The sequence below is a fragment of the Sitophilus oryzae genome, unplaced genomic scaffold (assembly GCF_002938485.1).
Source record: "Sitophilus oryzae breed Bouriz unplaced genomic scaffold, Soryzae_2.0 scaffold_980_pilon_pilon, whole genome shotgun sequence".
NCBI classification, from domain to species: Eukaryota; Metazoa; Arthropoda; class Insecta; order Coleoptera; family Curculionidae; genus Sitophilus; species Sitophilus oryzae.
This window is the reverse complement of record NW_022147617.1, coordinates 5,163,154-5,178,723: the sequence shown is the minus strand read 5'-3', so window position 1 is coordinate 5,178,723 and position 15,570 is coordinate 5,163,154.

Sequence of the window (15,570 nt, the reverse complement as noted above, 5' to 3'; positions counted from 1 at the left end):
ATAGAAACTCTCGCCAATTTAGACAAAGAAGCCAAAGCAAGAGTAATAATATATAAAACAACCCCAGAGTTCCCTCAACTGGCAAAAGAGTACAACAGGGAGACACGTTATCCCCAAAGCTGTTTAAAGCAACACTGGAACAAATCTTAGATGGAGAATATCTTAACCATCTAAGATTTACTGATAACATAGTGCTAATTGCCAATAGTCCAGAAGAACAACAAGCACAAATTAAAAAACTAAATACAGCCAGCAATGAAGTAGGAGTCAAAAGGAAAGTAATGTACAACGAACTAGCAGAGATAAAAGATAGCCTATAGTTGTGTACCAATAGCCTATAGTTGTGTGCTATAAAATAAATTTTCATGCATATTTTCATCGACTGGTTTGGTTTGGTTTGGTTTCCTTTACCTAAACCGTCATTCAGAAGCTACAAAGCTTCTGAATAACGGTCTAGGTAAAGCATCTAGCTCAGTTGCCAGCTTATAATTAGAATTATTAGAGTTAGTAACTCGCATTTTCATTGGAGGATACTGTCATATTTATTTCAAACCAATAATCAACGAGATATTCGTGTACTTTAACAAAATTAATCTGTAAGTTACTATAAATACGAATTGTTGGTTAGGTTCAATTTTTTTTCTCTTCTTAAATAAATTTAAGTTTTAACATTATTAGGCATTGGCATAAAAGTGTGTATTTTGGGTTGTGAGAAAACTGTACAGATAGCACAAAAAAATTGAAAATAATATTTGTAGGTGTTAAAAAACTATCCCAACTAGCATTTATAGTGGCAGATACGTAACTGCTACTATCAAAGCCACTACAAAGTGGGCGGTGACCATCGGCGGCTACGTCGTATATTCGTAGCTGCTAAGTAACTGCGACCAAAATGGGGAAAAATTTTGAGTAGCCGGGTAGTGTCTTGGGTAGTGTTTGCCACTAAAAGAGTTATTATGATGTGTTACGATAAAGTAGCCTACTGGTGAATGCGACTTATCCGTTATGAAGCTGCCTACTCGCGGGTTCGTGGCAGCCAAGTGTTATCCACCGACATGTGGAACTTTAATTTAATAACAAAATAACGAAGGAAAAGATATTTAATCTAGGTATATTTAGCTTAAAAACGCATAATTTTTGAGCCATTTGGCTGTTCGTCTAAAAATTCATGAAAAAAATATGGCCGTTTAATCCGAAAAATACTTTATAGCCATATGCTTCCACAAAGTACCGAGAACAATAACATATTAGGCCAACCCTACCCGTTTGGACGTTTAAAATCTTCGGATTGATAAAGTGACACTTGTAGCTATCCAAAGGCGACTTTATAGGAACAATACCTTTTTTGGAACTCCACGGTCAACGATTCTTTGGAACCATAGAGTGATTTTTTCCAAGAAAGTTCCCTGCACCACCAAATTGGAGCGTTATGCTACACCGATCGCGGTGGTGGCGACTATACATTTCATTGGTGCCACTAAAACGTTCCGCCTTATCCTTTGAAGTTATTTTTTACTTATTGTGCATTTTCATAGGTGCAGAGGTACATGAGGTATAGGGTATTTTAACGCTCATTCTTTTAGCTCGTGTTTTATATTGTTGTTGGTTTTCAAATTAGTTCTCCTCTGAGATTCAGATTCAAATGAACTAACACTACACTCATCTACAGAAACAGCTTCAAAAATGTCTCAGTCCCTACCTGATTTATGATGTTCATCAGTAGGATTATAGAAAGATGTAGTTTTTGTTTCTGATGTTGATGTATCGGCTCGCAGTGATACCTGTTGTTTAATTCTTCGGTAGAAAGTACTAGAATATCTAAGTTTCTTTTTATTCACCTTAGGGATTTTACAAAATTTTAATAACAGAGCAGCACAAAATGCAATCTGAGGCAATTACATGTATTAGGCTATATTAAGTTACGGTCACTATAAAGTAGCCGTTTTTGACCCCCGTGACTTTTTAGTGGCAATGGATAAGCGACGGCTACTTTATAGTGACCTAGGAAGGTAGCAGTAACCATTTTGCTACTTTCAATGCTACTATAAATTAGAAGTAACTAGGTGTCGTGGCCGCTACTACCCCGTAACTTAAATTTGTTACTATAAAGTAACAAAAACTTAACGGAGGCATTATGGTAGCACTTGTTGGTAACCCCTACTTTAAAAAGTTACTATAAAGTTTTTGGTCTTTTATGGTGTCATATTCGAAGATTCGGGTTGTTCCAGCCATTTCTTTAAATTACATGTTTGCGACTTGCAATCAGGGTGTTTATTTTCCACTTTTATGGTAGGTAGGCACTAACCGGTCACCCTCGAAATATACTTCAAAGTGACTATTCCTTATAGAGTAACATTTTAAGTGGCAGAGTGGGCCTAGGAACTATACTTTAGAGGCAGTGACATTTTAAAAAGGACTGGGAACTATATTTGCTAGTTGGGATTATAGGTGTTTGTAAGAAGTTTTACTTCAAATATGCGCACGTAGTGCACACACTGTTGTTTTTTTCTATAGCAACTGTTAAAATTGCCTTATATCTATCAAAAACAGTAGATAAAATATTACTTTAACCGCATGGTAGATTAAATGATACTTTAACAGCGAGGATAGGTTAAAAACTTTATTTGTTCTCGTACGTTTTTTGAATTTCTTCCATTTTTGAAAATTTTTGTATTCCTTTTCATAAATTATTCGGGATTTAAATGGAAATAGATTGGATATGGCGTTTGTCGCCTCAGCCTGAATATCTGATGGTAATTTACTTATTTCATTTTGAGCCATTTCTGGCTCCAATTCAATCAGCAATCGACACGAAAGAGAATTAAAAAATATTGACTCAAAACTGACAACTAAAGAGACACCTTTATTTATCTGTCAAATTACATAGAAACCAACGCCGACCCAGCACAATATTTTTTTTACTCGTAATAAATTTCTTGAAATAATAATTTATGAATATTTTTTTAAAACGTAACTCGCTATGGAAAAAAATATTGCTTTATACACGACGATAAAATTGCATTATCGTCTCCCGAAATTAAGTAATAAAATACCATTTTATCGTCTTGTATAAAAAAAACTATTAACTGTAACTATTATATTTATTACAGCAATTTATTTTAGACATTTATTTCCAAATATACCCATATATTTAATCCGTAAAGACAGTTACAATATATGCTCTATCATGAAAATTTACATTTCCTGTAACAACAAAGTTCGCAAATGTGTTTCGACTTGGGTATGAATATATTAAAACAAAACGCAGCTGTCAACCTATGCATATATGCATAGGCATTAGACAAACAAGGCTAAAGTAATTGAGTTAAAAAATAGATGAAATTTTAGTGCTCATATTAAGTTATGTTAAGTTATGTTTTACAATTAAAAGGACAGCAATCTGTTGATTATCTTGGACAATTATTGTCTTAAATATATTTTTTGAATTTATAATTTAATAGGAGTTTTAATGCTTTTGATACAAATAATAATATGTATTCCATTTATGACAAAATACTTTTTAACGTTCTCAAATAAAGGTAAATAAATCATAAGATAAATCTGGCCAGTAGAGAACTTTATATTTTAGTTTCTTTTATTATAACCTTCACGTGCGTGTATGTAATTCATCCATCATCTGTGATAAATGCGTTTTGAAATAGCAATTATGGCCAAAGTCTTTAAAGAATTTATTATTAATTACAGAACATTTCGATTTGTAACGTCAAACAGTTAGCTTTATGAAATCAGCTTCTAATTTTTTTTATTAAGAAAAATGCACACATTGAGTTTTATAAATAATGGATGATTTGGGAAGTTTGGTGTTTCGATCTGTAAATTTTGCTTTAAATGTTAAAAAAAAGTTAAATGATTTGAATTAAAGGAATTCTAAATTCTTAAGTGACTTGAGTAATCATATACAGGGTGAGTTTCCTACGATGTTCTCTATAGGTATCTCGGAAACTACTGGAGATAGAGAGTCGGTTAAATGGGGATAGAATTGTAGTTTTGTGCAGTCATAAATATGCGCCTTTCTGATTTTTGAAAAAGTGCATGGCTTACTAAATATTTCGAAAAAACCAAATGATGTCTATTTTAAAAAGTGTCTCTAATTCCATTATACTCTATTTTAGACAAAAAGTTTTCAGATAAAAGTTGTAGGTAATCACATCCCTAATGAGTTTGTGTTCTCCAATTTTTTCTAAAGCCTGTCATTTTTGACATATGACACAAACAGATGATTTTTTTTAAATGGAAACCATAGTTGGCCATGACTTCATAAAAAGCGCCATTTTTTTAAGCTTTTCAGCGACATAAGCTATAATTACTGATTTATAGCTAAAGCAAAAAATTACTGATTTATAGCTAATTCTTATCTTTCTTGACTAATTTCACTTAGTTGGTATGGTTCTTATTCTGTTATGATTTATAACTTATAAAAAGACAGAATAATTTATTAAACGGTACTTTACAATTTACATTACTCAAACTAAAATTTAAAAATCTAATATTAATTGTTTTGAGTACATAAAATACATTTTTTTAAAACTGAATTACAAGCTTTTCCCAAAGAACGGTTGACTACGGCCGGTCGACATTAATAAATAAACTGCTCCCGTACCGCCTCTTCGAGTGCCTCTCTTTATTCATAAGTTCTTTTGTAACCCTTATCGTTAACCATACAGCCTAAGAAATCTAAAATGGATAGGTTCTAAAATTCAACGTATTCTAGAATAATCCTACGAAATAATACTGCAAATAAATATACTACAAATAATCGATGAAAAATTCACATTTACAATTTTTGTTTATTTTAACTTACAAAATTTGGATATAACCGTTTCACATTTCTGAGAGCAATCACGACTATGGCTAATTAAGTAAAATTGTTTAAAAATTATAAGAATTGGTTATAACTCAGTAATTTTTCGAAAGAAACATATTACAGCTTATATCGCTGAAAGCTTAAAAAATGGCGCTTTTTATGAAGTCATGGCCAACTATAGTTTCCATTTAAAAAGAAAACATATGTTTGGTTCACACTTCATAAATTATATGGAAAAAATCGAATCAACTTTTTTACTCATTTTTATCTGCAGATATGCTGGCGAAGTTTCTAGAATACAGTTCGGACCACCCTGTATAGCATTAAAAATGAAGCTAAGTTAGTAGGAAAAAAATTACAATTATTATGTTATATTTTAAGGAAAAAAAATGACTATGATAAAAATTTCTTGAACAACTTTGAAATAATTTGAACTTAAATACAACCCAACCATGTACCATTTTCATGGTTTTATAAGCTTCTGCAAATAAAGGACAAATGCATAAATCATTAAACCTTGATCCTTCGTTTTCAATGAGCCGCGCAAACCGTTATGGAAGTTGTTTTCCAGGCCTCGTCATCCAATTTTCGCTGCTCCATAGCCCGGAAATGCCGATACGTCCCCGATGACCTTTACGCCACCGCTTAAGGCTGGATTTTGGTGTCAATCGTTCAACAGTTATTGGCCCGCAGAATACGGTTTATGGCCGCTAAATACCAGTTAGGCTTAATTATTTCGGGCAGTTTGCGTTGTCCCATACCTATCAATTAATCGCGGAAACGATGATAGGGGGCGTTTTGTTTTTTTATTTAAACTTTCCTAGTTGATTACGCTCTTCTTTATCCGTACTACCCACAAAACAAAATGGCCATTTATTTAGACCAAAAACTTATAATATTATTAGTATATTAACTGTCTTTTTTAATTTTTATAAACATATATACAGGGTGTCCCAGGCTGAGCGTACATTAGAAATTTTTAGAGAACCACAATATCTAGATCGGAGATTTTTTGCACATCATTGTTTTACAACGAGATCTAACGATTAAAAATATGTTCAATATGGCGGCACTTCCGGAAATACCGGAAGTTGACAGCAACTCTCTTATTTTAAATGGGTATCCCCATTTTTTATTACTTAAATTATCTGTAAAATTTTATGAATACTGATGTTAAACCAAAAAAAATATTTAAAATTTTTGGACGAAAAAAACTGCCTGTCAAAAAAATTTGTATAGCCCAAAAGTCAAATTTAGTGATTACCACAGCTATTGTGACATAAAAAGAAGACATGTAGGTATCTATTTCAAAAATTAAATTGTTCAAATGTCATATAATAATGGCGGTAGCTGTCATGGAATTGAGCAATTAAAAAATTATCATAAATCATTTTTTAAATATTAAAAAAAACTGTTTTTAATAAGTTAAACTGTTTTTAAATATTTTACTGTAATAATTTTAATAATGTATATAGTACTTCTTATAGTAATATTTTTTTTTCTGTTTCAGGTAAGAATATTCCTCTAAAATTAATGGACAAGAGTGTCAAAGATATGAAGTCTACATATATATTTCGGACAGAGAGTTCTCCAAAAATATTAAGCTGTGTAAGTATTCATATTAAAAGTGATATCCTGTTGTGGGTGTAAATATACCTAAATGTCGCAAAAATGATTAAAAATAAAAAAATAAAACATGAAGTAATATCAAAATTAATTTAAAAATATTTATACTGAAATGTTTTAGATATATTAATTAATTTGAAAGAAAATAATAATTTGAAATAGAATTTGTTTAAACTTAACTGTGTTTTATATATACAGGGTTGCGCACCTCATTCGCATCGGTTGATTATACGAAAACGGAAAGATGTAGAAACAAAATATTTTATGAGTATATGTGGGGAAGCAATGTGCACAATTTAAAATTATTTTGAAACATACAGGGTGTCTCAGAACTAAGATCCATACCATAGTTATATTTTTTCTTATGGAACACACGGTATTTTATTTCATTTTTGGATTCTTGGGCCCAAAAAAAGACATTTATTATAAGGGTTAAATATTTTTTAAATCTTTGGTTTTTCAGATATTTAAAGATATTTAAATATGCACGCTATAAAAGAATTGATTATTAACACCCTGTACATTACTTTTCAGAATTAATTCTTGTGCTGAGTTTAAAGGTAAAGAAATAAACTTCATGTAAAAATGTCATTCCTTCCTTAAATTTATACAGGGATACCAAAAATTGGTGATCTATTTTAAGGATTTATTTTACATAAAAACTTTGTTATTTCAAATGCAACACCCTGTATTTTTTTTAAATAAATCGAAGCAGATTCAAATTCTCAAACTTTTCAAAACAAAATCTTCAAACTATATTAGGGATTCCTATACCTATCTATCTCAGATTTTGAATAAAAAGCGATTTTTAAATCAAATGGCAATCAAGATGGCTGGTATCGCCATGGCAATTTTCTAGTGACAGTTAGTAACTATCTTCAAAATCGACATTAGTTTATAAACATTATTATTTAAACAGTTTACTAAAATTTACCCACAATAGTTTATAAGTAAGTATTCTTTATTTTATGAAGAAAAATAAAGCCGTATCTGCTGGCGGAATGAATGGATGTTACTAGTGATTTTATTTTGTGAGGAAAATTATTTCTTGGCCTCAAGAGCTTATGCTCAAAGATATCAAAATAGAAATCTTCCTGATAAGTGTTTCTGTGAAAAACAACTTCTCCTATTTCCTATTTCGCAGAGTTGGTAGTGTAGTTTATAAAAAAAAACCTATTAGGCAGAAACCTGTCGTTGCAACTGAAGAAATTGAATTTGCCGTAATTGGCTCTTCTATAGAAAATCCATATATCTACCAGTTATCGTAAAATAAAACAAAGAACTGCTTCTTCGTTTTTCTTGACAGAATGATAAATACATATTAATAAATATTATTTATTAAACTATTGTAGGTAAATTAAATAAAAGTAAACTGATATAAATTTAAATAAAGTCTATAAACTAATTTTGATTTTAAAAATAGTTATACTAACTGTCACTAGAAAATTGCCATGGCGCTACCAGCCATCTTGATTGCCATTTTATTTAAAAATCGCTTTTTATTCAAAATCTTAGATAGATTGGTATAGGAAACCCTAATACAGTTTGAAAGAGCATTTGAATCTGCTTCGATTTATTTAAAAAAATACAGGGTGTTGCATTTGAAATAACAAAGTTTTTATGTAAAATAAATCCTTAAAATAGATCACTAATTTTTGGTACCCCTGTATAAATTTAAGGAAGGAATGACATTTTTTAGTGAAGTTTATTTCTTTACCTTTAAACTCAGCACAAGAATTAATTCTGAAAAGTAATGTACAGGGTGTTAATAATCAAATCTTTTGTAGCATGCATATTTAAATGTCTTTAAATATCTCAAAAACCAAAGATTTTAAACATATTTAACCCTTGTAATAAAGGCCTTTTTTTGGGCACAAGAATCCGAAAATAAAATAATATACCGGGTGTTCCATAAGAAAAAATATAACTTTGGTATGGATCTTAGTTCTGAGACACCTTGTATGTTTCAAAATAATTTTAAATTGTGCACATGGCCTCTCCACATATACCCATAAAATATTTTGTTTCTACATCTTTCCGTTTTCGTATAATCAACCGAGGCAAATGAGGTGCGCCACCCTGTACATACATATATTAGATAAAAATTATAATTATAAATACAGTAAAACAAATATATATGGAATGTTACAATTTCTTATTGTCATCATAATGTGCCTCTTGGATTCATTATAATTTTTATATTTATATTTATTTAAAATAGATATATTTAAAAAGTTATATAAATTGAAAGAGAAAAAAATATCATTATATTTCAAAAGCTTTGGAATTAGAAAGTCAATATACTCGTATGTGGTGTGTTTTTCATTGAATTAGAAAAAAACGACTTTTAATTAAGTTCAAACTTTCATATTTTTAAACGATCACTTATAATCCTTCGTATTCCTTATAATCTTTCTTCTTAGTATTAAAAACTATTAAAAACTACGAGATCGATACTTATAAATATAAAAATTATAATGAATCCAAGAGATAATTTATGATGGCACTATGAAATTGTAACATTCTATATATTTGTTTTTCTTATAACTCATAACTTATGGAGATATGATTTGCATGTATTTTTATAATAAATGCTTATATATAGAAAATTTTACTTCTAGTTCTAAAAAAAATCCCAGTTGACATCCAATGAGTTTAAAATGACATGTTACTCAAATTGAAACACTTTTTTTCTAGTAACAATTAAGAGTAAACAACTTATTATTTTGTAAATTAGTTATAGAATAATAGCTTAAATAAATAAATGCCTTTATTGTCAAAACATTTTACAATTTGTAGATAAAGGTAAAATAAACAAACAAAGTAAACAAACAAACTTAAATTATACATACGCAACAATTATATATCTACATGACTATAACGTTTTAGATATAAGTTATTATAATAACCAAAAGCTTCTTAACCACCGCAATCTACGTTTGTGTGCCTAGTTATACCAACAAAACGATTTTGTTTGCCACCGAGGTAAAGTTACTACGCCGGGTAGTTTATAGTGTTACTTATATAACAGTTACCCTAAGTTTATAAAGCATATCAGTTTGCGAAATATGATAGTTAAAACGCTCTGCTAAAACATAAAACAAATACTTTAGAACAGTGGGTATATTATTTTGTAGTTTATGGCGACTGGTACGTGGTAGGTATATTGCGTTATATATTATGAAAATAGGGATTATATATGATAATATTGACCATTATACTCGTAAATCTAGTTTAATTTGACTAATGTGATGAAATGTTATTTAAGGGTTAATAAATTTTACCACTATTATTTGTTTTAATTAATTTAAAATAGAAGGCAATCATTGTTATTCGAAGTGAAAAGTTATTAATAATTCGAAGGTTCTCTTTTATATTTTGCATATAGAGGTATAAAAAACAGTAGATAACTTTTAAACACTATTGTTTTTCGAAGTATTCTCCATGAAGAAAATGTACTGTTGCACGTTTTTGAATATATTTTTTGAGTTTCCAGAGTTAAATAAATAAATAAATGCCTTTATTGTCAATTTTTTTTACAATTTGTAGACAAAGGTATATACTTACTAAAAACAAGTATACAAATTAAGTATTCAAATAAGTATACAAGTTACATTGTCAGTCTTATTGTTTAAAATAAACATTAATAAATGTTTACAATATCAAAGAATAAAAAAATAAAAATAAGATTCAAACCTATTTAGTAGATAAGTTTATAGTAAATATAGTAATAGCAAATATTAGACCAGTGTTTACAAGATCAAATTCGATTATCAAAATATATAAGTCATTTACGGCGTAGAAAGCCTTGTCTAGTAAATAAGATTTCAATGCTTTGCGAAATGAAAAAATGATGTTATGGATTTGATTTCAAATGGTAGGTAATTGTACATCTTTTTCGAGTTGTATAATATTAAACTTTTAACTAACTTTGAGCGTAGGGTAGGTAGATAAAGATCTTGCTCCATGTTCCTGAGCGGATAAGTATCAGATGCCTTTCTAGAGAAGCTGATACATGCTTACGTATTAGGCAAACGGATTCAAATATAAATAAGGAAGGAAGAATTAATATTTTTAATTTTTTAAAAAAATCCTGGCAATGAGTTCTGCTGTTTAGTTCCAGTAAATATCGAACAGCTCTCTTCTGGAGCTTGAAAATGCGATCAAAATGAGTCGCACAACACGTACCCCAGAATGGAAGGGCATATCTGAGGTGCGACTCAAAAAGTGCATAAATTTGTGCGATTTGAAGTTGAACTTTAACCTTCAATAACTCTCAAACGAGTCTATTAAATAAAAATTCATATCAGACCTTTTTTGAAGACTGTTCAATTTCCTACAAAAATATATATTGATTTTTACCAAACGGTGATTATTATCTATTTAATTCAGGATTGTTTAATTACCAATATGAATAATAAATTTCAGAAATAAATTAAATTTGATTTCTTATTCTCAAAATTAATTTCTTAGTAAACTTTTTTCTCCAAATTGATATTCTTCCGTTAGCGCAAACCGTCTAGACCTTTCCTCCCTTCAAACACTGGAAGTTCCCCCTCAATATCGTTTTTTTTACCCTAACGGGTGTTGAAAAAGTTTATGCTGGCAATTTCGCCACACCTCTCAGAGCCATCTGGTAGAAATTTCAGTTATATTGATGTATTAGTTATAGAAATACTGGGTGAGTGTTTTATAACATTAGATATGAAGTTAAATTTAATATACCTTATTAATTATTAAAAATAATTTATATATTTTTCGGTGTTTCAGTAATTAACTTTGACGCCTATTTTGTTATGTATGGATTTTACTATACAAGGTGTGTCTTAAGTAAGTGCAAATATTTTTAGGGGTAGTATATATCGAGCTTTTTCGCTATTTTTTGGTCTAAAGTTACGAGGCAACCTGTTTGATATAAAAACCTTGGGTAACAACTGTCATCTGTCTGTGTTATAGAATGTTAAAATAATAAATCATATATACAGGGTGGCCCATTGAAAACGTTCCGCAAGGCATAACGGCCAGGGTAATTTTTTTTTTCAGAAAATTCAAAAACACGTCAATTTTGTTTGTGAGGGGGACAAATTTTGCCACAAAAATGATTGCAAAATGTTCAACCCTCTAAGCGGGGGTGTCATCCCCCAATTTTTTTCAAATGGGAAGGGGGGTCAAGTGGTACCGCATAGAAAAGGGCTTTCTATTCTCTATACTTTCCCGCTTCGTTTTTGAAAATCGGTCGAGCCATTGAGAAAATATGAAGGATTGAAATTTGAAAAGTTTATTTAAACATTTATCACAGTAAATGATAAGGATAAATTCCTTCGACCAATTTGCTATTTTTTCTTATTATTTGTAGATGTTTACGCATTTTTTCACTTGCCACAAGGATGAACGATCGGGTTAGGTAGAGTGTACTTTCTTTTTGAAATGTGTAGTTAATCGGCACAACTGTCGGTACTGGGCTGAGAACAACACCAGGGTTTTTTTCACGAGGTGCACACACAAAACCCTAAGAAATTGAACGTGTGGGCTGGTATTTTTAGAAACTCTATTCCTTTTTAGAAATTCTAGTCATTTTTTTCTTCATGGAAATCTAACAGGTGATATGTACTTGGATTTACTGGAAAATACCATCGACCCAGCCCTAACTGACATCATAGAGAACAATCCTGGATACGTTGAAGCGGAAATAATATTTCAACAAGACGGTGCACCTCCACATTACTCTCAAAATGTGCGTAATTATTTGAACAATTTATTATTTAAACAATCCCGTTCGGTGGATAGGACGAAGGGGTGCAATTGAGTAGCCTTCCCGGTTACCCGACTTGACTCCTTTAAACTTTTTTCTATGGGGACAGATAAAAAGTAAAGTGTATAGCACTCCACCCGCCTCATTAGAAGACCTGCGAAGACGAATTATTAATGTTTGTTGCGAAGTGACCCCTTCAAAGTTTTTCAGAATGTTCTAGAACGGGTTGAAAATAATTTGTATTACTGTATGGATGTTGACGGGCAACATTTTCAGCATTTTCTTCATTAATAAGATAAGTTTTTTTTTAATTAATTCAATTTATGCGTTTTTTGCAAAAAAAGAACTTTTCAAATTTCAGTCTTTCATATTTTCAAAATGACTCGACCGATTTTTAAAAACGAAGCGGGGAAATATAGAGAATAGAAAGCCCTTTTCATTGTGACGCCACTTGAGCCCCCTTCCCATTTGAAAAAAGTTGGGAGATGACACACCAGCTTAGAGGGTTGAAGATTTTGTAATCATTTTTGGGGCAAAAGTTGTCCCCCTCACAAACAAAATTGACGTGTTTTTGGATTTTTCGAAAAAAAAATACCCTGGCTGTTATGCCTTGCGGAACGTTTTCGATGGGTCACCCTGTATATACTTACGGGGATAAGTAAATTATCATGGAAACTATCGCAAACATATCAACGACTTCATTTATCTTCTTTTTTTTTGTTGCACACGCGTTGCTTCTACTCTATCTATCCTTGTCGAGAACCTATCGTCCGCGCGGCAAATTTGAACATTAATTTTAAAAATTTAATTTGTAAAATGCTTATATTTAAACAATAAATTGAATGTTTACTGTCACAAACATTAAATTATATAAAATACCATTAGCCACTCCGTACGAATATCAATATTCTTAGGAAATCTAAACAGAAATTATGCATGACTTAATATAAATAAAAGAACAACTGAATACTTTACTTGCTTATAGCTTCATTTAGAACTTCCGAATTAGTTGAATAAATTAGTGGCTTCAATTACATTTTATATTTTTTAGTTACGATTATTTACAGTGTCTAAAAAACACAATGAAAAATGAAAATTAATGAAATATCCTAGCAACAGCTTGTGGTAGTCTGTTGTATCCCTAGAGAAAGCATAATATTTAGCTTATAAAACAATAAACTTTTGATTTCTAACCAAAATTTTTCTTCTCCTTCTTCTTCTTCTTTTAGAAGGCGTATCGCCTGTATAGTTCCGGTTTCCTCCTGGTCTAAGCAACTCTTGCGAAGTTGACTGCCAACTGTCTTGCCAACGTTTAGGTGGTCGTCCAGTAGGTCTTCTGCCATGGGGTACGTTGTTGCGAATTATTATGGCCATTCTGTCGGGGCCCATTCTATTGACATGCTGGTTCCATTCTCTTCTTCTCTGCCTTATCCATCTGACAACGTCGTTTGTTTGGCACTTTTCTCTTATGTCTACATTTCTGTCTGTCCCTCAATGTGTATCCAGTTATCATTCTTAAGGTCTTCATTTCAGTAGTTCGTAGGATTCTCTTTGTTACTGATGTTTCAGCTCTGGTTTCCGCACCATATGTCATCACTGGTCGTATGCAGGTTTTGTATATTCTTGACTTACATTCTGTACTCAAATGTTTGTTTTTCCATATGGGATATTTAAGATGTCCTGATATTGCGGCAGCTTTATTGGCTTGTTTCCTTACTTCTTCTTCCAGGAATCCTGAGCTTGTAATTTTGCATCCGAGGTATTCGAATGACATTATCTGATCAATAGTTTTGTTTTTTATTACCAATTTGCACCGTAGAGGCTCCTTTGTAATGGTCATGCATTTGGTCTTATTTGTGGAAATTTGCATGTTAAGTTTTTCTGCCTGTCTGTTAAAAGCTTGTAGCATTCTTTGGAGGTCGTCCTCTGACTCTGCAATAAGTACTGCGTCATCGGCATAGCATAATATGTTTACTTTATGCATTCCCATTCGATATCCTAATCCAGTATTCTTGACGGTTTTTATTACTTGATCCATGATTGTGTTGAATAACAGAGGGCTGAGGCTGTCGCCTTGGCAAATACCAGTTGTAGTTCGAAGATGCTGCGTTAAGGGAAAGTTTGTTCTTATTTGGGTTGTTGTGTTTGTGTTTAAGTCCTTGATAAGTTCTGTGAGTTCTTTCGAGACATTACTGCTTTCCACGTTGGTGATGATGTCTTTTAGTTGGACTCTATCAAAGGCCTTTGTTAAATCTATAAAACATAGACTGGAGAGTTATATGCTAAGGAAATTTTTTCTTAACGGGTTGTAATCAAAGGCCAAAATGCGGGGTAAGTACATGACCACTTTCTGTACACCAAAAGGCAATGAATGCCTCGATTACTCGAATATTGCCCCGCAATGCTCCTTTCCTACTCCATCATGCCCGACAATGCCCCACATTGCTTAACAATGCCCCGTATTGCCCAACATTGCCTGACAATGCCCCCCTAATGCAATATATATCTATAATATATATCTGCCTCTTTTCATTGCATGTGTTTCATAGCCCCTACATAGTTCTTATGTATTTTATTGTCATAATAAATTACCTAAAGGAACAAAAACCATAATATTTATATTTTTTATTAAAAAACTACACATAACAGAAATATAAAAAATAAACTCGCTTTCGCAAAAACAACTTAGAACTAATAACAGACGAACAGTTTATATTTATAGGTAGGTATACATTATGATAACAAGTTATTCCCAGAGGAATAATTGGCTTAGGCTGTATCACAATAATTCAGACATCACCGTTACGTACTTCAGCAATAACTTCAGATATACCTAAGTACATAAATAATAAAAAGAAACGAAAACTTTAATACTTATATGTTTTTAAAATTTCCATTAAACTAACACAAAGCAAAGTTTTTAAGACTAAACAGTTAAACTTTTCTTAAACTAAAAATCTGGCAAAAACCTAAAAAATACAAAATATCTTTTTATTATTTCTTACAAATAAAACTAATTTCTGGCCTAATTTATTCTATAAACTAAAATAAATTAAACATTTTCTTGGATCAAAATAGCTTAAAACTAAAAGAACCTATAATATTTTAAACTAACACAAAGAAAAGTTTAACTTTGTTTTAGTTTTAAACTAAAACAAAGTTAAACTTTTCTTAAACTAAAGATTTGGCAAAAATTAAAAAAAAACACGTTAAAGTGTAAACGTTAATCCTGTACTGCGCTCACAGTATGAAAATTAATACTGTAAACGAGAGTCAAATGTAGAAAAAAGGCCAGACAGGCAACTTTTCCCTAATTTAACCGACCGTATAGCTCTTTCCATTTTGGAGATAGCAATAGTGGCATCGC